Source organism: Gymnogyps californianus, chromosome 1, assembly GCF_018139145.2.
Source record: "Gymnogyps californianus isolate 813 chromosome 1, ASM1813914v2, whole genome shotgun sequence".
In the NCBI taxonomy this organism is placed as follows: Eukaryota; Metazoa; Chordata; class Aves; order Accipitriformes; family Cathartidae; genus Gymnogyps; species Gymnogyps californianus.
In genome coordinates, this window is record NC_059471.1 from 2,021,020 (window position 1) to 2,041,418 (window position 20,399).

The following is a 20,399-nucleotide window of genomic DNA, read 5'->3' on the forward strand; positions in this document are numbered from 1 at the left end:
CAAAATAAATTTACATTCACATTCTTCAGTAAGAGCAGCTTCCCATTCATCTGAAATAAAAGCAGCCAGATTTGGCCTTATGCTTGTGATAGGGAGTGGAATGAATTTTGATTTGTTTGTGACAAAGGAGGGAGGATTGATTTCTCTCCCTTGTTCCAAAATTAGAAAGCGTCTAATAAGGGGCAGCTGCCTGCTTAATTTACAGTAAAGGCTCTTGGAGCTTAAGTCCAAGTACAACAGATTAAAAATACATTATTTTATTTTAAAATAGATTAAAGGTAGAATAAAACATAAGTGAGGGAGCTTGTGGAGCTCAATATACAATAAATACAACTGGAGATGTGCCTGACATTACAACTGTTGATGTTTGTGGTGGGTTGACCCTGGCTGGATGCCAGGTGCCCCCCAAAGCCGCTCTATCTCTCCCCCTCCTCAGCTGGACAGGGGAGAGAAAACAAAATGAAAGGCTCGTGGGTCGAGATAAGGACAGGGAGATCACTCAGCCATTACCGTCATGGGCAAAACAGACTCGACTTGGGGAAAAAAATTAATTTAATTTATTACCAGTCAAATCAGAGTAGGATAATGAGAAATAAAACCAAAGCTTAAAACACCTTCCCCCCACCCCTCCCTTCTTCCAGGGCTTAACTTTACTCCCGAATTCTCTGCCTCCTCCCCTCCAGGGGGACAGGGCATGGGGGTTTGGGTCAGTTCATCACACGTTGTTTCTGCCGCTCCTTCCTCCTCAGGGGGAGGACTCCTCACACTCTTCCCCTGCTCCAGCGTGGGGTCCCTCCCACGGGAGACAGTCCTCCACGAACTTCTCCAACGCAAGTCCTTCGCATGGGCTGCAGTTCTTCACAAACTGCTCTGGCGTGGGTCCCTTCCACGGGGTGCGATCCCTCAGGACAGACACCTCCAGCATGGGTCCCCCGCGGGGTCACAAGCCCTGCCAGCAAACCTGCTCCAGCCTGGGCTTCTCTCTCCATGGGGTCCCAAGTCCTGCCAGGAGCCTGCTCCAGCGCAGGCTTCCCACGGGGCCACAGCCTCCTTCGGGCATCCCCCTGCTCCGGCGTGGGGTCCTCCACGGGCTGCAGGTGGATATCTGCTCCGCCGTGGACCTCCATGGGCTGCCGGGGGACAGCCTGCCTCACCATGGTCTTCCCCACGGGCTGCAGGGGAATCTCTGCTCCGGCGCCTGGAGCACCTCCTCCCCCTCCTTCTTCACTTTTTGTGGGCGACACCAAGGTCTGCAGAGCTGGTTCTCTCACATCTTCTCGCTCCTCTGACTGCAATTGCTGCTGCGCAGTAACTTTTTCCCCTTGAATCTGTTATCCTAGAGGCGCTGCCACTGTTGCTGATGGGCTCGGCCTTGGCCAGCGGCGGGTCTGTCTTGGAGCCGGCTGGCATTGGCTCTGTCGGACATGGGGGAAGCTTCTAGCAGCTTGTGACAGAAGCCACCCCTGTAGCCCCCCCCCCCCTTCCCCCCCCCCCCCCCCCCAAAACCTTGCCACGCAAACCCAGTACAATGTTGGGACAGTGATAGAAGTGAAATGTGAAAACGCAAGCTGTCGCTAGGATGTTTACGAATGTAGTTTGTAGGCTGTTGTGTTAAGCATCCTTTTAGTCATCAGTGCCGCATCACCCGCAAGTATATACAGAACAAACGTTTTCTGTGGGCCAGACTTTACTGTCAGTTTATGAAAGGATTTCTGTATCTGCGATGTACACGTTTTCTAGCCCTAGATTTTCTGCATGTGGTCTCAGCCCAAAACTCAGCTGAAAACACTTTGTAAGTCAAATGAAACTTGTACTGAATTTAATCCAAATGCTCACAATAGTGCTATAAGGGTCTGCAGTTATTGGTGCTCCAATTCTTTCATTGTACGTGAATTTACATTAGCGTACATTGATTACATTGGCAGTTGCACTTAATTTGATTAAATATAGCAATTTTTCAATGACAGAATCGATATATGCCTCATGAAACTTTGATTAAAAGTATGTATTCTTTAGTGATTTTTGTAATGACATTGTAGAGAATTTAAGATCAATTCTTAATACGTTTATCCGTTCTACACTGAGAGTGTTTTTTATATGCAGAGGCACTTAACAGCAGTCGCTGCATTTAGGGAATAGTCTTGCTAAGTTGGAAAAATAATTACATTCTCAGATTCGGAAGGCTCAGTCTTAACAACTGAGGCTTTCAGATACTTGCATTTAAAAAACCCCAACTTTCCAGCAATACAGCTGCATCATCTGAGATTCACTGAATGGCTGCTTGTATGAATGAAGTCTTGTGGGATCGCTTCCTTGGTTTGCTGATAAGTATACAGTTCAAGAACAATGTTGGATGTTTCTTCTTGGGCCTGTAAAAGGATTTCTGTTTTTGAGATGGTAATAAAATTTCACATAAAGCCTTTTGGTGAGAGAAGTTGTAATCAAAATAAATGTGAAGTCGTATTCATCAACAGTGGGATATTCCTTTTAAACCAGTTATAAAGGGAACTGGAAATTCTCAGTAGTTAGTTTCTGAGGGAAGATTTCTTATTCTTTTCACAGATTCTGTCCAAATGCCTTTTGTCACCTTAGGGAACTAGGAATATTCTGACTTAGGACTTTTTTGGCAAGCAAAAAAAAAAAAGTGGAAAGGTGGACAGTGAAAATAAGTTTCCTAGAACTGAATGCTTTGTTGGTTTAAAAAACTTGTACGCTGATGCACTGCACTTAGGTGCCAAGTTTCTATACAGAGTGCTTTTGTTTGGAGAAGGAGAACCTGTACAAATGCTAGTGAAACACCATGGTTCATTGTTTATAATTTATCCCTAATTACATGGTAAGTGGCTTGAATGTATGTGATGAATTACAGGATCTGTATGTAAATTGCCCTATGTCTTATTTTATTAAGGGAGTTGTTTTACTGAGTCTTTTCACTGCATTATACCTGTTGCCATTGAAGTTTTTCGAGCTGTTTTTCTGCTTATTGTCTGCCTCCAGTGGGTCCTTCACTGGCTTTTCTAGGCTGTGCCGCGGTAGAAATGGGAAAAGTATCTGATGTATCAGCCCTAGTACCGCAATTCTGCAGTCCTTTCTATGTCTGTTGTGAACGTGCACTAAGCTATTCCACTTGTCTTTTCAGTACTGCATTATTTAATACACGTTTAAAGGCTTACCTTAATATTCAGAATTGAGAGTATAGAAAGGCTCTCATTTCCCATTAACAGTATTCCTAGTAATAGCATTTAAATTGCAGTTTTGTATTATTATTATTAGCTGTTCTCCTTGATTAATAAGCTAGCTGAAATCACTGGCTAAGAATACTCTTTTGTTAGGTGAAAGTAGAACTTGGTGAACATGTGCTTTCACTGCTACCTAGTAAAAAACTGTTTTACCTAGCATGTTAAATAGGTAAAATGTTTTTGGTTTTTTTTTTGAGATCATAGTTACATCTGTGCTGTACTTTTTATTATTATTTAACACTTTTAACTCAACAGCAATCTTTCATGGTCTGTGTCGCGTGCTAGGAACACATAGATGACCTTCCTTGTCATGTTTTGTCATGCTCTGTTTTTGCTCGATGTTTAGCTATCATTGTTTCAGAGTAAAATGTCACTCTAGGCAATCAACGTGGTGTATCTCTTTGGGTCTGCAAGTGACCTCAAAGAGCTGGAGCTGTGAAACGTGCTATTCGTTTCAGTGCATGCTAATTAGTTGCTAACTGTAGTACCTCAACAGAAGGCATTGATAATGTAGAAAAAAGGTAGGAAAGTCCATTCTGTGAGCTACACGAGAGCTTTAAATTTGAACTGAGGTGCGAGTAGAAGTTTCTGTTCAGATTCAAAAAAAGGCACTAATTGTTATGATTTTTTTTCCTGTCTGTTTTTTCTGGGGGTCAAATTAACATTGAAGAGATGTGTGTGCTCAGTAAAAACAGCTATCTTATCTGTGATCTGGAGAGAGTGGACAGGTCACTTGGTGTCGATTGCTGTGTCTGTTGCAATGAGAAACTTGATACATTTAAAACACTTTAAAATATGGAGAAAATAAAAGGTAGTATAGTTTACATCCACACATTCCTATTGGCAGCTATGAGTGAAGTGCAAGTGCATCCTTTGGTGTTGTTTATATCAATGACAATCATCAGGAGAGGAGCCTTAAAATAAGATGAAATGAATGTCAAAGAAGAAAGCAGCCTGTCAGAGCAGCAGATGGAGCGAGAGGAGGTGGAGGGGAGAGAGGAACAGTAAAGGCAAGAGGAAGGGTGGATGTAGGCAGATAGTATGATTACCTTTACCAGCTTTCCTCACCCCATGGGTGTCTCACCAGACTTGAAAAAACACTTCTTTCAAGACATCAGAATAAGTGAATACCTGTTTTCTAGAAAACTGCAATATTCCGATAGCAATTTTTGTGTATATATAATGTGTGCGTGTATATACTTTATATATAAAGCACATATATAATAAATAAATATAATGTATAATTTATTTTATATATCTAAATAATATTTATGGGCTGCAGTGCCCAAATAGTTGCTTGAGTTTTTTCCCTTACTGTATTGGTTTTCCATTGTTTAAAATCAGAAGATAGAAGCTGACTGTTTCTTTTACCATCTTCTGACAAGGACACTAGGCTGCTTTACTTAAGATATAGGGGCCTTTTTAATGATTTTTCAGTGGATTAAAATTCTAAGGGTTAAAATCAGAGATTTCTCCCCATGCCTTACTAACTTGTGCTGTGGCTAATTTCTTTCCTTTGCTATTCTTTACCATGTAGTCCGACACTTTGCAAATGTTAACTGATTTATCCGTGTACTGTGAAGACTAAAAAGGTGACAGTATTTCCCTAATAAGGAATTAGAGAAATTGAGTGAATTTTAGCCACCATAATACGGGTCTTTCTGATAGAATGGGAACTAGATCCCTGGTCTTTTGAATATTTTTTTTTTAAACAAAATTTTTTTTTTTAAACAGAAGCCTTTGGCAATTAATGCAATATTTGCTTCAGCAACAGAATTCCAATAATTTTCTTCTTCCTTTGCCTTGTAAAATGCTTTGAGCTTTATAGAGGAGGAGCTCTGTACAAGTATTTATTCGTAACATACCTGTGCTGGCGTATTAGAAAGAGGGAAGGTGTGCTTTAGTAGATCGCAGAGCACTTTCTTGAAAATCAAATTGCTCCACTTGTAGTAAAAGTAGAATCTTTCAAGAAGGAAAGGTAAGGTGCTAAGTAAAGTACTTCTCTTTTGAAAATATATTGCTTTATTGCAATGTTGCGGTATTAACTGTAAGAGCGGGAGGATGGCAGGCACTACACAGGAAGAGCAATGTCTGTGAGGTTTGGGGAAGGTGCTAGAGAGTTCTGTAACTGCAGCCATTTCAGCACTGAACGCAAGTCACCTGCATTGATTCAGAAATCCCACATGGCGAAACAACTGCAGCTTGGCAAACACAACCTTACAACAGGTTTGGAATAAAAAAAATTTCAGGGTGAAACGAAGGCTTCGCTCTGACTCAGCAGCTAGCTAACCCCTGGGGTGTCAGTAAAATAAACTTGAGGTACCTCCCTTGAAAATCCGACAAGCAACTTTCTATTAGTTCATTCCCTGTAGTCTGGACAGAATGTGGGGTTTTTTTCATCCCGAAGGATACAGAAGGTTACTGTGGCCTTAGGGAGAGCAGGAAGAGATTGTAGACTTTAAGGGTGGGTCCCCCCGACTTGGGGACAAACGAAGCAGCCGTAGGTTCACTGGTCAGTAGCCTGTCTTGTTCACTGATGAACTTAAATTATTTGCTTCTTCCTTTGAGAACGACATTAGATTTACTGCTGCGGTAAATCTCCCTCTAGAGTATTTCTGTAATATTTAAGACATTTGTCTTGTTTTTGCTTTATGGCTGAAATATGACTTTTGTAATCAAGCAGTAGTTTAAAAAATACCTGTGAAATTAGCTTTCGGGGAGGTGGGGAGATGTATTCTTAAGACTTAGGCATACTTTATCTTTTAGGGAATTAAGAGCTTTGACTTCTGTACTCCAGATCATGTGAGGAAGGGTTTAGTTGGTAATTAGCACACATACAGAAACTAGTTTTTTCTCAGCCTTATCTTTTGAAGAAACTTGGCTATCGTTCTGCAGTTTCTCTGCAGAGAAACTTCCGCTTGTAGTAAATGAGTAGACTATGTAGAAATTTCCGTACTGGGCAGTGAGATGAATGGTTGCTATATCTGGATGTACTTGATAGCAGTTAATTTGGAAGACAGCAAATTGCTTTGAAATCTGTCTGTGTATTTATTGTATTTTCAAACTTTCTGTAGGAAACATAGGAAAAATTCAGAGTGAAATCTTTTTCCATAAATGAGCTCACTGCGTGTCTGCAGGTGTTAGCTTTATCATTGCTGTCTATTTTAAAAGACAGGCAAAAAATTCTAAACCAAAAAACCCTTTAAATTTCAGAATTTTCTCCATATAATTCTTCTCTTGAGATTTTCAGTATCTTTACCGTACTGTTTTAGACCTCTTTAGAAAGCCACATCCAGCCTGGCTCACGCTGGCTGCATGAAGTGATCCCAGAGGCTCGAGATGGTCCACATGCATTACTCAAAAGTATGTCAGTAGATCTGAGGTGGCTTCATTCTATTTTATCAGTAGTATTGCATAGCATTTTAATAATCTTTCAATGGTGTTTGTTTTTTTTTTTTTTTAACCAAATATGAAAACCACATTTTTGTCTGCCAGCGCTGGGGAATGTTCTCCCAAGCCAGAGCTGTGGCCTCACCATCACAGCCTGGAGGGAGACTTTCTGCATGGCCTTTATCCAGCTTCAGTTGTTTCCCGTAGTGGCTGTGTGAATATGGCACCTGTTTGACTTAGGAGAGTTCATTTCTTACCTGTACAGAGATAACAGCTACTGAAATCTTACAATCCAAGGTCTGAATTGAATTTTCTGCCTTCCCTGTTGTAGGAATTTCTATAGGAAAAGTCAGCAGACCCACTGAAGCTTCGTGTGTGACTTTATTTTGGATGTTACTCCCTTAAACCTTGTTGGCACAGCTACTTGGGGGAGGGGGAAAAGCTGTATCCAAGAAACCTCCGGATCCAAATGCAAAAATGCTGGAGCCATTCAGGCCTATTCCTGCACTGAGTGATATTCCCTCATGTGTACTTAGGGGCTGTGAGGCTCCTCTGTTTCTCCTGCTTTGGAATCCTGCTCTGGTTGATCCCATCTGTCAGAGAAAACAGTGTCAGGCATGCTTGCTTGCATGTCAGGCAAGCTTCTTTCTGTAGACTTCTTCCTGCTTCATGAATAAAAATATAAAAAACTGAGCAGCTTTCTGGGAGGAAAAAAAAAGTGGAAAAAAGTATGCTCTTTTATTAAGCCTAGAAACTAAGGAGGATGTAGAGCCTTCAGAAGTAGCTGATGCTTTCTGGGAGATGATGTCTTTGGTTGATATCCATGTCACCACTGGCACTTCAGGCACAGGACAATCTGTGAGAGTTCTCATTCTCTACCTTCCAGCTCCAGCGGTCCTGCCTGTGGGCATCTGTTACTCCTGCAGCGCTTCACTACATGCATGCTTGATGTACTGAAGAACTGTATGAGAACGCATTTGGTTTGAATTTTCCTAGTTTACTTAGCAGCTCAAATTCTTCTTTGTGACTGTTCTGTCCTCTTGGTTAGTTACTCCTTTGCTGATTTTTGTTGTCTTTAGTTGATGAAAGCACAGAATACTAAGAGGGCCTTGTGCAGGTGCTTGGAACACTCAACTGAACATGGCTTAGATCAATGATTCTTTTGACAATTGTGTTTTGAAGTCTTAGTTACTGGTATCTAATGTTGTTTTTAAATTAAAATTTCATTAGGTACTAAGACAAATGCTTCGTGAAAATGTGTTGCGTCTACCGCATTAATGCATAATTGATTGGCAGTCTTCACATACTGACCTATGACTCCATTTGCTATGACACACTGACATACGAATCAAGTGGAAAAAATGATGGGAAATGTTCAAGAGTGGTTCTCATTAAAATATTACCCGTTTTATTTTTGCAAGAAGCAGAATCCCGTTGGTCCAAATGCTTATTAAATAGTGTTTTCTTAAATGAGGAAGAGCATCTCCATGTACGTTTATCTTGTCTTCTGATATTCCAGCATTTATAAAAATAAACATCAGTGGGTCAACCCTTTTATCTTTTAAGATGTGAGGTTTATGGGTGTGTTGATTAGAAAGTTTTTTTTCCTCCTTAATGTTGCACATTCTCCATGGTACTAATATGCTCATTTGTGTTAGAAACATAGGCAGACTGCTGCTTTCCAAATACGGAATACGGATCGTGTTTGCTTTTTCAAAGTCCATTTATAAATTTAATCTCCACACCTGATAGTGGGCCTGTATTCCTGCTAATTCCAACTCATTGTCCATCATTCCATCAGCCAACAGAATTTCCCCCTCCCCAGTTTGAATTTCTCAGTAGCCTCTATCTCCTCTTTTTCCATGTTGTGTGTATTTTTTCCTTAAAGCCTTCTACATGAATTGTGACTTCTGTTTAGTTATCTGACAAATTTATTTGTCCCAGTCTGTCTGAATTTTTGCTGCTTGTTAGTTTTACTCATTTTTCTTATTTTGAAGTAATTAATTTCTTTTAAAGAGCTAGAGAGAATTGTTGCATATCTTTGAGACTTCCTCTGCTTACACAACTTAATCAGGTTAAAATCAGTGATCTATAAGGCATCCCCTCCTTCCAGTCCAAGAATTTAATAATCTTTGTCTAAATGAAAGTCTAAATAGTTGCCTTACTGTATACTTTCATTTTCTGTTTTAAAAATAACTTTATAATTGAAGAACCTTCTCAGGTTTTACTTTCTAGAGGTGTCCTGCAATTAGTAATAGCTCCCAAAACGTATTTCTGGAAGAAAATTTTCTACTAGGAAAAAAGTTTCTTGCAAGTATCTCCTTGGCAAAATAAGTTTTCTTTATTCTATGCCATTATTTAGTTTATGATATTTCTTCTGCATAACCCCTGGTGATCTCTAAAAGAGCTTTGGATTCATTCAGTTAAGTTACAAAACTAAGAGGAAAACCTGTTTTTCAACCTGGGTTATGAGAAATATGTATTTATTAATACACTCAAAATAAGTGTCTTCATTCCTTGCCATTTTCCTGAAAAATCTCATATTTGCTGTGGAATGTGTGTACGCACATGATTTCAGATACACCTGGAGCCTGGACTGTTCTGTTGGTTTGTCTTAAATCTCAGCTTGACAGATTTTCCATTTTTCGGGAGAGGATCCGTACCGTTTCCTGGTCACTGCCCGATGTGGAGATCATGCATATTGATGACCTGGTTTGGTCCGTTAAGCCATGATGCTGCATAATACATCAGCAGAACTTACTGGTTCCAGAAAGAAAACACCTGCTTGATACTACCTTTGTATTATATTCTGCTATAGTCGAACACCATTCAAACACCAGGATATCAATAAGAGGTTGAAGAAAATGAAGTATAAGACTCAGTAGCTATTCATGCCATTCTTTCCAACAAAGCATGGAGAATCAGTGGCTGTGAATGCTACAAAGACGTGATCTGCTCCATTTCATAAATGGTTAGGAACACTATTGTGAATTTTAGAATAACTTGTAGAGACAAGTTTGACAAATCAGGTGTTATAATGGGATTATTGATACTATTCTGCACTTGTCACAGTTCAACCTCTTAGTGCACGTTTCCCTTGTTACCTCAAAACAAGAAGCTCTTTAGAATTCTCTATATTAAATGTCCGTTTAACATTTAATATAATATACTTTGCATGGAACAAAGACTGTGGGTCTACGTGTGACATTCCGAACAATATTATTGGTGACCTTCTCTTTTTATGTAGATGTTGCATTCAGTCATTCATGTACTTTTTCTTCTCCAAGAAACACATGTCAGCATTTAAAGCGGGGGGGAAGTCAGGTGTCTGATTTCGGTTTTGTCTCACTGACTGTTCTGTTAGTTGAGAAATTAAAATGCCTTATACGGAAATATTTGTCCATTTAAAAAGAATTTTAAAAGGCAGCCTTTAAAAAATGCTAGGCTATCTGCTACAGTTTTTATGGAATTCTTTAGGTTAAAATAATATTTCTGTAAGAACAGAGGCGGACTGTCCGCTTCTATTTTCAGTGAAAACATCTAGTTCCTTATAAAGGGGTTGCTAAGCTTAGAATTATGCTATTTCTACAAAGAAAGCCCTTCATAAAGAAACTACATTTTTTTGCTGAACTGATGCAAGCAAATTTCTCTTAGCCTGCTTTTAGCCGTTATTTTTCTTTCCAATTACTGCGCTCATAAGCATCCACTGCCTGGAATTTTGATGCATGTTAAGTGCTCTACTTTCAGATGAAAAACTTTACTCTTAAAAGCTATTCATTTTTACTTGGTCTTTTGGTTTTAGTGAACCAGGCAGTGTATCTTTCAGTCTGTGGAGTTATCTGTGAGCTGCTTCTGTGTGCATCACTGTTTTCTCTACTGTAGGTTGTATGTGTTTGGTTTTTTTTTCCCTAACTGCATCAGCGTTTCAGCTTTTTTCAGATTCCACAAGAAGTGTGATTTCTTTTTTCTAATGCATTCAATCCAGACAGTCATCCTTCCCAATATCTGCTTTTCTCTTTTCTGTGATTTAAGAGGGCAGGCTAGTCACAACTCAATGCTTCAAAAATAAACAAAGTGGAAACTTTGGGCCTCCAAGGTAGTAGCAATACCAGCACTGAGTCATAAGTCAGCAATACGCTACCTAGTCTTTTCCACCTCTATTTGGATTCCTTTTTCACGTGTGTCTTTTCACATATCTTGTCCTGGGTATACAAGAGATAGGCTCTTTTTTTTATTTCCTAGCTTTCCATACCAGTATGCCTCGTACGCATCACGTATTCATCTCAGAGTCATTTAAGTCTGGGTTTATATCACCCCCCCTAATACAAATACTTTGTCCCGATTTCTTTTAAACCTTAGGAACAACTTGGGAGAAGGGAGTGGGATACGCCTACGCTATATTTTGGAACATGTGAAAAATTACCACTAAGGCAAGGCAAACAGTTTACAGTAAAAGAGCCCACATCCTATTCATATTTTTGGGTTTTTTTTTTTTTTTTTTTGAAAAAAAGAAAAAGGTTATTCCAACCGTATTTTAATGGCCATTTGTTTTATCCTAATTCTCGTGCCCTTCCTTCCCTTGATCAAAAACTGGTTCTTACGTCCAAGGGGATGGGTGGCAGGATTATCCCTGCAGTGTTTCTGGAGCTGCAGTAAGAAAGGAGATGGCTGAAGTGGGGAAAGACAAGGGAAAGTGCACCAGACAGTGGATTGGAACAAGGTGTCTGAGTCAGGTATGTAGTGAGAACACTTCTGAGAAAAATTGGAATGGACAGCAGGCAGTGGTGGTGGGTTAGGCAGTTCATAGGTCAGGAATGAAGGTGGTGCCATTGCCAAAAGTTGTCCCTCTTTCAGTCACAGTCATGACTGCCTCTTCCTTTCCTGGGACCTCTGCTGAGTAATGGAGCTCTATTTCCACTCTTGATTTTAGAATCAGGATAATTTTGGTTAGAAGAGATTCCTGGAAGTCATCTGGTCCAACCTCCTGGTCAAAGCTGGGCTGACTTTAAAGTTCAGTGAAGTTGGTGAGGCCCTCATCCCTTTCAAGTTTGGAAAATCTTGAAGCATGGAGATTCCCAGACCTCTGTGGGGCTGTTCCAGCAGCCAACAGCCCTCGTGAAAAACGTGTCTTCATTCTCACGGCTGTTTGATGGCCCAGGCCCTACCCGAGCCACCTCTTTGGCCATTTACCCCCCCCTCCTTTTTCACAGGCCCCTGATAACGGCTGTGCCTTCCTTTCCGCGCTTTGTTCTCTTCCTGCCCTTGTTTTCGGCTTTTGGGCTGGTATCATTTCCTCAGGGGTGGGAAATGCATCCTGGTTTGCAAACTACTGCTGGAGATTTCTGTGCAGAGATCTACAAGCTGTCAATATGCCTATGAATGCTCTGGATATGTGTTGTGGGTTTTTTTGGTTTGTGTTTTTTTGGTTTTTGGGGTTTTTTTTAAATTCCCAAAGCTTCTAGGTAAGAAGGCAAATATTTGGTGGATAAGCATCACCTATCGTCCCTTCCTCATATTTTCTAGCACACCATAAACAAGTCAAAAGCCATTTGTCTATTGACTTTCTTTTGTCTTCTGTTTGCATTTATGCACCTTCTCAGTTAGCCCTGCATTTGTTCTGGAGCCATCAATTTAAAAAAAAAAAAAAAAAAAAATCCTTTGTATTCCAACATAACACTGCTTCTTTACCTAATGAGCACATTCTCTGTTACAATCAAAAGGCCATAATTTAGGGAAAAACGGCAATTACTGAATTGCCTCAGAATGGTACTCTGGAGAGTATAATTAAAAAGAAAATGTTTGTTTAAAAAAAATAATCCATGCAGAAATAAAGGTATGTAAAGTTTCATTCTTTGTTTTATCCTGAAGTTCAGCTAGTTAATTCAGCTGATTAATTTTTCTGCAATTCAACTAGTTCAGCTGGTTTTCAAATATTAGGCAGACAAAGGTAATTCATGAAAGTTGTTACTCCTTTCTTCTGTGGGACTTTAAAGAAATGTTTGATTGCGCCTTCTGCACAGTAACTAGAGTGGTTTTGGACTATGTATGACTCCATGTATTTTAGGTAGTGGTATTTCTGAGAAGTTATTCTTACTTTTCATATTTCTCAGATCATGTTACCTTAATTTTACTGAGCATAAGGTCTCCATTGGTTAAAAAAAAAAAAAAGGAAAAGAAAAGCTCATTTAACCCACTGTGCAATAATTAAAATACATAAACTTGTATGTACTCTGTAAAAATGCCTGAACATACTTTTACAGGAGTGGCCTGTCATCCTTTCAGTTCTAGAGCAGTCCTTGACCCTAGTGATCCAGATTTTACGCTTGACACTTAGCAGTTTATTAGATGGATGTAAGGTAAACTGGGCAGACCTTCTTGGCTACTAAAGCTGTTTGTCTTAGACCAAGGATTACTTTAAAGGGTACAGTAGACATGTTCTTAACTATTTTTAAAAACTATACTCCCTTCTTCCCCTTTGCAACCTTGGAAGTTATGCTTTCAGACCTGTACAAACCAGAACGTGTTGACAGCTAAAAAAAAAAAAAAAAAAAAACAGAGAGAGAATGTTTAAGTCAAATCTACCGTAAATGATTATTCAGTATAAGACCCTATGTACACAGTAGGTGACTTGTTCAGTTTCATACAGATAAAAGGCCTTTTATCAGCCAGTCCTGCCTACTCTCCCAAGAAAGAGGAGGGAGAAGGGAAACGTAAGGTTACTCAGGCCAGTGCAAGAGAGGAGTCCAAATGGCAGCTGCAAAGTAAAAAAAGATGTGCTGCTAATCTGACAAGTATGTGCTAGCAGCAAAGACGTCTGTCTGTGTGATCTAGGCAAGTGAGTGTGTGCTGCTGTTTGTATGGCTTACTCCTTCGGTAAATATCTAAGTAAATGGCTAGGATATTTCTCGCACGTGTTATGGAAATAAGTCTTATTCTTAATGTCCACTGCAGGCTCTGGAGCTACAACTGTGCAACTCTGTCATTGACTTGCATGCTTTGTGATAAAGACATGATATATTTATAAACTGTACATGAGAAACTTTTACTTCTTATTCTTTACCAGTACTATGTAAGCTTTCATTTAAAAATGAATTGATTTGCCCATATTTAAAGGAACTGTTGCAAAACATGAACTAAAAGTAGGTATCACATCTGCTTTTAGATCCTAGGGGATTATTTCTGATAGTTCACCAACAAATGGCTGTTGCCTCTGTCGTGGTTTAACCCCAGCCGGCAACTAAGCACCACGCAGCCGCTCGCTCACTCCCCCCAGCCAGTGGGATGGGGGAGAGAATCGGGAAAAATAAAACCTCATAGGCTGAGATAAAGACAGTTTAATAGGACAGAAAGGAAGGAAAATAATGATGATAATAATAATAATATGACAATAATACTACTAGTAGAATTAGTATATACAAAACAAGTGATGCACAAAGCAGTTGCTCACCACTCGCTGACTGATGCCCAGTTAGTTCCCAGGTAGCGATCCTCCCCTCCCAGCCAACTCCCCCCAGTTTATACACTGGGCATGATGTCATATGGTATGGAATAGCTCTTTGGCCAGTTTGGGTCAGCTCTCCTGGCTGTGTCCCCTCCCAGCTTCTTGTGCCCCTCCAGCCTTCTTGCTGGCTGGGCATGAGAAGCTGAAAAATCCTTGACTTAGTAGAAACACTACTGTCCAGCCGGATTCTGGAAAAAATACGTGGCCTGCTATACAGTCCGTATAGATGATGTGCTCCACTTGTTTACTGGGTTGGCACTATCACTGAAATAGTAATAAGTAAACAAAAAACCCTGAAGTGTTGTCTGGAGCACTCAGTGAAATTTCAATATAAGTCAACAGTTTGCTACTTAGGTGAAAGGTTTTAACCAAATCATGAAATTTTGGGCAAATTCAACAAAACTGTTGTTTGCCTTAGCTGTAAAAAATTGGGATAGATGTAAGCATGTTCTTGAAGTACAATACTGAATTGAAGCCAAAATGGGGAAGAAATTTGTGTTATGGCATCCATTCTAATTGCATAAAATTCCTGTATGCAAATGAATCTCCTAATTACAAGTATGAAATAGTGAAAACATACTGTGGGTTAGTCTCTTGCAATTTCAATGAAAGTGGCATGGTGGTTATTTTCTTAATCTCTGAAACTGTTGCGACTTATCTTCGTTTAGTAGTGTTCATTGGTTTGTATCCTATTAGTTGCAGCAGTATACTTGAGAAACTGGCTAATCATTTTTCAGTATATTTCATGAAAAATAAAATTAGTCTGTGCGATAAGCTTTATATTGGGAGTTTTCCATGTATATTAAAATAAATTAACTCTACTTCTGTTATGTTGAGCAAACATTTTAAAATACAGTTTGACTGGTAAGTTAGTGACATCATCATCATCAGTAAACATGAATGTCACACATGAAGTGGAAATCTAGTATAAGTGTAGTGCAGGAACAAATCCTTAACATTGATTTGCATTTTAATTTATATATGTAAAACATTCCTTTCAGTCACCAAAACTGGTTTGATGATTGCGTAGATTTATTCCTCCTATCCCTTTTTTACTTTTTTAATATTATTCTGTATTTTCTGCTTGACAGATATTCTTACTGCTGTTCATTTCACTAGCAGTATGCTTAATACACTGCTTTTTGGAGTTTAAAGGGTAGTTTGTCATATTTTCAACAAGAATAAAAGCATATTTCATACTGGTTGCAAACAGAAACTAATTGAGTAGGAGGAAGCCTGCAGATTTATGAAAAAAAAAAAATCTCAGCACTGGTTTTCTTAGCTCTGATTGTGTACAAATGTGGCTCAAAGCTTTTTTTACCTTCACAAACCATAAAGAGGTAATTTAAAATAAAAAAAAAATAGTAAGGGCTGGTCACATTTTTTTGAGATGTGAAATTGTGAGCTACTAGGTTTCCTGGATTTATTTCTGTTCAGGATGCCAGGTACATCTGTGTTTGCTTTTTGATTGTCTATCCAAATAGGCCAGCGAGAAATTTGCATTTTTCCTATCAAATTATTTTTCTTCCGTTTATAGTAGTGTCTTGAAAGACATTTTCTGTCTGGTGTTGGTTTTCTGGTTTTGTTTTTCCTGATAATTGCTGTTCACTTAAGGTAGGGCAAAGCATCTGTATGAATGCCCTCCAGTAAATGTGGCTGGGGGTGGGGTTTGGGAGTAGGATTACTTTTTCTATGTGTTCATAAAGGTGTTGTCTTCTGGATAAGAAGGATAATACACTATCTACCTTTTTAAAAAGAGCTTTCAAGTATACAACTATTACCAGGTGAAACGATGATACAATTTTTTACTTAACTTTTATAAGACTATCTGATGAAAATTGAGGGGGGAAAAGCAAACTTTTGGGTTGATGTGCCCATTTTTAGGCCTTTGGTTTTGAAAACATGCTGTAAATTTGCACATGCTGCTGTTAGATGGATAGAAAAAACATAAAGAAGAAAGCTGAACAAATTCATCCAGGTTGTGGAGGCTATGACAGAACATGAATGAAACCGGAACGGTGTATACTCCTGTAAAACTAAGCTAAATCTTCCATAGAAAGGTTCGTATATGTAAAAGAAAAGAGTAAATAAACATCCCTTTTTTGAAAGATCATCATTCACGTCAGTTTTCTTTGCCACCAAGCTTGCCACCGTGACCGACTTGTCAGTTGTTCCTCATAGTTGGGAACAAAAGGTTTCGTCCGAATTGATGGCCAAGGGAAGGTTCTCAAAGGGACATGAGGATCAAAGATCAAAAGTTCCTTTAAACACGGCTTTCCATTTTATTCCATCATGTTGTGTGCTTTTAAATAAAAGACGTGGCATCAGCATGAAGATCTCTGTTCATCAGCTGCTTAACCCTTGCTCTCTCTTAAAAGGGGTTGTGTAGAGACAGAAGCAGCTGAAATCCATCAAAACGCTTATTTCTGATCATTCTTGTAGCCTATAGGTCGCATGTTAGATCTTGTGTCTCCTCCATTTAGAAAGCAAAATCCCCCTCACGTAACAACCCCAACACCAACAACAAAACACTCAGGAAATTTGAATCTAGGTGCACATGACTTCTGGAAAGTCTCATGCAGAAGGCTTTTGGATGAGGACTCCACCATGAGCTCTTAGAGATATCTTTGAGAAATACTAAGACGTTGCTAAAACGATGCCCTGTGGCTCCCCCCCCCCCCCCCCCCCCCCCCCCCCCCCCCAACAAAGTACCTCTTACCCTGGGGCTATTTCAGGGAATTCGATGCTGTGTGAGGTCTGCTCTGTTACCTTTTTCAATTTACAAAACCAAACTGGTGTTTCTTGATAGGAACCAGAAGGGCTCATCCAGGACATTAGTGTGATGGCTCAACCACCTTGCCTTGGGAAGATGGATTTAGGAATTACTTTACAGCCGTACCTAGTAACAGTTGCACCAAACAGACAGAATCATGCTTTGCAAAAACTGGTTTTTACTGATGTTGATAGCGCACTCCTATAGAGGTAGGTTTTTCCATAGAAAAAGAACAAAAAATATACGGCATATTGATTATCTTTTCCTCTAAATAACAAAGAAACAAGCGTTCTTGACTTCAAAGCTGATTTCCTTTCCTCTGTAGCAATAATTACACACCAACAAAAGATAAAAATTGTGGGGTTTGGGGGAGTGGATGTTGTTTATTTTTTTAATAATAGGGCTTTTTAATGGTGGAAGTCTTGTGCTACCGCCTCTCCCATCCCCTTCTTTCACTCTAAGCTGTCCATCCTCAAGAGTCGTTTGTTCGATGGCCACTTTATAGAAGTTATTTCTAGGAATATGAAAGTACATTTTTAGTGCTTTACAGATTACTGTTAGGACCAGGGTTGGACCAGATGATCTCCAAAGGTCCCTTCCAACCTGAACTATTCTGTCATTCTGTGATTTTATTTCTAAACAATTAACATATTAGGAATTTAATAGTCAAATAAATGAGTTGTGTAATATTCTTTCAGTAACTCTTTCAAGTAGCTCAGGATATTTTAAGGTTTGAATAAAGGTTCTGCCTCACAGGGTTTGTGCAAATGTGTCTAACTGGCTATTTTGGTACATACACAGCCTCAAGAAATGAGGAAATATGTTTTTTCATGTCTTGAAACTTGCTTTCTAGAATTAGGAGGCTGACCAGTTGAGATTGCACAGATGATCTACAGAAGTTTGGTGAAACACTGGCACAGGTTGCCCAGAGAGGTGGGAGATGCCCCATCCCTGGAAACATTCAAGGCCAGGTTGGACGGGGCTCCGAGCAACCTGATCTAGTTGAAGATGTCCGTGCTTGTTACATGGAGGTTGGATTAGATGACCTTTAAAGGTCCCTTCCAACCCAAACCATTCTATGATTCTAAATTGGCATGTACTGTGTGCTTTGTTGTTCTATTAAAGAGTAGATTTAAATACATCTGTTGAAGATTGTGAAGATTTGGGGAGTTCAGCTGCGCTCTTATTTTTCCTGGAAATTCTTGAAAATAATATAAAAGAGAAATATTAAATGGAATTGTGTAGATCCTACCTGTTTAACTTACTGTACAACAATGAAATGTGTTTTCATGTAGCTTGCAGAGTTTTAAAAATTTGGCCCCTTTTTTTAATTTTATTTTTTTTTAATAAATGAATCCTTCTGGTACTGTGATATCTCTAGATAAGCATTTTTGCTCTGCACCGGCAGTGCAAGACTTCATAAAACAACAAAGGTATTTTTGCAGGTATAAAAATTGGGGAGGGGCAAGGGAGGACAGAGATCTTTAAATTATTTTTTGAAGGCAAAACTTACAGCTGCTAGCAAGTCGGAGGTCTTCACTAATACTGCAGATTTCATTTTTGGCATTAACACCCTTACTTTTGACTTGGTCCCTATTCATTGCATCACCTTGCATTCATGCAGTGTACTCTTAAGTGAAGTCTTCAATCGCAGAAGAGTGTCGTGCAATTCTGTTCTTGCAGTAGGCTCCAGAGAGAAATAAAAAGGTTTGATTGCAAGAAGAAATCATGGTACTTAACTAGCTGTTTTGATATGTGGAGACTGCTTTGTAAAACCTAGAGTAAAGATGAGCATTTCAGTTCCTTCTCTTCCAGCCTTTTGTTTCTCTTGAGCTGTTTTTTTGCTATGACTGATGGCAGTGGAAAAACTGACAAAGCGAAACCCTTTTTGATTGCCCATTTGAACATCTGTGAAGGAAGGGACAATAATGGCATCGGTCATCATGATAGATAAAGCATAAATTTTATGAGCATATTTTTTTCTAAAAATCAGTAAAAACACAAATTATATCTTCTTGTTCCGCTCTCTAATACCCCAAATGATGAAAAACGTTTGGACCAGTTGCTATTATCCTTCTGTGCTTGATCTCCTTTCTATTTACGCTTTTCTCCATTAATGTCTGCTCCAGGTCGTGGTTGAAAATACATCTATTCTACAGTTGTACTGATGTATTTGGCTACCTGCCTTTTCAGAAATCCTCCCCGTGTGATCTGCATTGACCGCTCAATTTTCATAGCTCTCCATTTTGGGGTTGTCACTGATGATCACTGGAACCAAGCTATGTGAAAACGAGCGAGTAATTCTGTGGGGTGAAGTGAGTCATTGGGTCTGCTGGGGCTGACGTTTGAGGACTGCATCAGGGTGCGTAGCATGGCAAGACCTTCCTAACTCACCATTTCCATGGGAAGTAGCTGGTGTCCTCTGCCTATGAGCCAGATCATATGTTCTCAGTATGAGGCACAACCTATGTGTTGTGGCTGTTGGACAGATCGTGTGTTACGAAGGCCATGCAACATAGGGGACAGAGAACCCTGTAGGGCCTCGGAGGGTCCTTCTGCTGTGGTCAAGATGTTCCAGATTACAAGAAAGCTGATGCAGTCAAAATACCAGAAGCAAGATGTGTTGATTGTTTAATCAGTAGAAGTATTGCCTAGGTACAAGGCAGTATTTCTGCCTCCTGGCAAGTTGTTCTTCTAGGTGCTTTACTATAGATGTTACAGCTCCCAGCCCTCCACTACTGGTATTATTGCAGGACATTGAAAATTGGCCACCTGCCAGTTGTGGCAGCCGTATGCTGCCTCTCTCTGCTCTAAATGACCTGCTCATCATGCCTATTTCCCCTGGTACTGTTTCACCAACCTTCCAAAGCAACTTAATATGAAATCCCTGATATCCTTCGTGTTCTGGAGCAGCACAGATGTCACCTCTGTTTCTTTCAAAAGATGGAAGACATTAGGACAAGTCTTGAAGAAAATCCCTATGAGATAATATGGAGAACCTGTAGCCATGTCAGCGAACCTGGCAGGGAGGCAGTGGGCTTTAGACTTGTTTGCTTTAGATTTCTGCCTGTGTTCCCACTCTTACTGTGATTTTTATTTTAGGTCATTCTTTAGGGATGTACGTCATAGTCCATGTGTCAGCTTTCGTCTGGTCTTGATATCCAGCCAGTGTAAGATATTTCAGGTTGCCATTTTTTCACCTTGAAATTTTAAGTGGATTTCTTTCTTATGATACTACTTCTGGATTAAAAGATGTTTGTTGTTTGGCTGGAACTCATGAGATTACAGCACCTTCTTGTTGTTGATGCAACCTGGCTAATGTGTTCTTTGAACCTTACTTCTGCTAGTTTCATCTGGTGCCCTCAATGTATTGGAGAAAGAGAAAACAGTTAATTTCCATCTGTTGTCACCACGTTGGTCATGATTTCATAAACCACCATCATATTCTCTTGTCTCTTCAGTTGTCTGGTTTCCTAGGAGAACTGGGGAGGTCCAA

General features: G+C 39.6%; 1 protein-coding gene across 1 annotated transcript in view; it reads left to right on the forward strand.

Moving 5' to 3' along the window:
- FCHSD2 (FCH and double SH3 domains 2) overlaps positions 1-20,399 on the forward strand; it is a 166,958-nt gene that overhangs the window by 34,755 nt on the left and 111,804 nt on the right. The window lies entirely within an intron of this gene.